A 2921-nucleotide genomic window follows, 5' to 3' on the forward strand; every position below is an offset into this window, starting at 1 on the left:
GTGGGGATTCGAGCGAGTGGACAGAAATAACGTAGCGACTTGAGAGCCATCATTCAAATTAAGTTATACAGGAAGAGTTCACAGCAGATTATTTATAATGGATTAACCGATTCCAATGAGAGCATTAAAAAAATGTTAAATCAAGCAGGAACAAAAAAAAAGAGAAAAAAAAAGAGCAACGCGAAGTATTAGAAGGACGCTATAACGTGGGAATAACGATTCATGAAAAATTTTGAAGATTAGAAAAAGTTAGCGATGAAGCTTTTTCAAAATTTACTATGCTGATTTTTTCAAAATATTAAAAGGCATCTTAAAAATATTATAAATTTTCATAAATATAGTTATTATTATATGGCTTCTTAAGCATGTTTTCTTTCATGATTAAGCGATTGAAAAATACGATGTTTTCCGAAAATAAATCAATTAGATAAATGGTTGCGAATGTGGTCACATATTTAACATAAATATATTTTAAGTTAGACTAAAAAATATTTAGGTCATCAGATCATCCTTAAAGTATAGCTTTTACGTAAAAATGTAATTTCAAATAAAAAAATAATAAACATGAAATTAATTTTAGTTTTCAAGCTCAAATTGTATATGTATATATATATATTATCACGTTTACCAAANTATATATATCGGGTCATTAAGTCTGAAGCGTCCGATTTGAGTGTCCGAAAGTTTACTTTATTATATCTCGGGCAAGAAATAATATAATAAATCAAAATATGCACTTGAATTATCAATACAACATTGCCATTTTAACGATAGTTTATTAATGCCGATAGCGAAAAAATCTGGAGAGCAGCTGGTGATGAAATCCCGAAATGTATTTTTCACCGCATGTTGGGAATTAAATACTTTTCCTTGCAAAAAATTGCCCAAAGCTCGAAAAAAAATGGTAATCAGTTGGCACGAGATCTGGCGAGTACGGTGGGTGACAAAATGCTTCCAGGACCAGTTCTTGTAGTTTAACTAACGTCGATCTTGCAATGTGCTGTCGAGCGTTGTCCTACAGGAGGATTGGTCTGTCCCTGTTGACCAATCTCGGCTGCTTAATTTGCAGCTGCCACATCATTTCTTCTAACTGTTCACAGTAGGGGTCCCCGTTATCGATTGCCCAGGTGTCATGAAACTATGGTGTATAACACCCGCGCTGGACCACCAAACAGACACCATTAGTTTTTTTGGTGTATACTCGACATTTGGATATGTTTTGGCACTTCATCTTTATCCAACCATTGTGCCGAACGCTTGTGATTATAATCGCTTTGCATCGCACGTGACCATCCGGTGCAAAAATGGATCGCCTTTTAGTCTTGATACCAAAGAACAGCAAGCCCCGAAGCGGTTCCGTTGATGACGCTCGCTCAACTCAGGTGGAACCCACTTATCCAGCTTTTTTACTTTTCCGATTGATTTCCCATGACTTAATATTGTTGGGATGGTAACTTCAAACCTTGATGCTAGTTCACGCGTCGTTTCAGATGGATTTGCTTCCACTAAAGCTTTCAGTTGGTTGTCATCCACCTTGCTCTCAGGAAGCCCACGTGGTTCATTTTCAAGATTAAAATCTGCAGATCGGAATTTTATGAACCACCGACGTAAGTTCATTAGATACATCCTTTCCAAACACTTCGTTAACATTTCAACATAACAGTTGTTCTGTTTCCATTTTTTTCTTTCTCGGCTACTGCGGTTTTCCTAGATTTGCTTCTCACCTTCATGTTTTAAATTTTTCAATGGCAACTTCAAATTTTATATTTCAAATCATTATCGTTTTTTCACATTCACCTTTGGGAAGTCTTGAAAATGAGCACCTATTTCTGAGCTCTTTAAGCATGCTTATTAATTATTTCGAATTTATTTGATTTTGAAGCGAATGATGTTCTTGATCAAGTAATTTTTTTGCTTCTCTTCAGTTTCTTGGAATTATTTACTTGATGCTAAGTACAGTTTATCTCAATTCTGATGGGAGGAACTACGAAAAATGTGTTCTCTAACGTAAAGGTCTCATGGAAGAGCAACAAACAATAACTAATAAAAAAAATAACTGAAATTATTTTATCTTTATTAATTGCGTCAGTGTACGTCTCACAGTTCTGTTCATGATTTTTTAGTACAGTTCAATACTTATTAATTGAATTCTTTTCTTTTTATTTACCCTGTTAAATATCGGGAAGTTCAAAGAAAAAAAAACTTTGCTGTTGAGACTCCCAGTGACCAAATATTTTTCAATTGAAGTAGATTTTTTTAGTATATGTGTGATGAATTAAACACTAATTAATAAATTGAAATTCTAAATAAAAAGAAATACTATAAAAGAAAAAATATGCAAGACACACCATTATACAAGAATAAAATTTTAAATACCAACAAGAGAATTAAGTTATGATTCACCATTTACTATCGCCATTAGTTTGTCTTTAAACCGATGTCTTACAGCAATTGTCAAGATAAAATCTTTTTTTAAAATTCATTTTCATTAAACAGGAGTGATTAAGCTTGTTCGTAAAGGAGTAGATTGCAAATATTTATTTAACTGCCACTCATCGCCTCTGATTACCTTAACTAAACAGGTTTGTTTCTCTAAGTACTCAAAGCATTCTTAGCATAATTAACGATTTAGCAGTGCTTGCTTTACTTTCGAAAATTTGTATGATTGCAAATTTTTTTCCTACTTTATTTATTCCTATATTTTCCTAGCACTTCAGCTGATTGGTAAGATGTGATCGTTAGAAATTAGTGATAAGTATTCTGCATCTAGGTTTTGCTGTGTAATTTTATTTTATAGCGCTCAGGTAAAAATGGGAGAATATGAAAGAGGCTTGAAGAAAATGGGAAACTGGGAAAATGGGAAATGGGAAGAAATGGGGTGAGAGGGATCTGCTGTTGAAATACATATATATATATATATA

At 33.3% G+C, this 2921-nt stretch overlaps 1 pseudogene; it reads right to left on the reverse strand.

The window, feature by feature from the left end:
- Positions 1–693: 693 nt before the first annotated feature.
- LOC139425826 (histone-lysine N-methyltransferase SETMAR-like) lies at positions 694–1626 on the reverse strand (annotated as a pseudogene).
- Positions 1627–2921: the final 1295 nt, after the last annotated feature.

Source organism: Parasteatoda tepidariorum, chromosome 6, assembly GCF_043381705.1.
Source record: "Parasteatoda tepidariorum isolate YZ-2023 chromosome 6, CAS_Ptep_4.0, whole genome shotgun sequence".
NCBI classification, from domain to species: domain Eukaryota; kingdom Metazoa; phylum Arthropoda; class Arachnida; order Araneae; family Theridiidae; genus Parasteatoda; species Parasteatoda tepidariorum.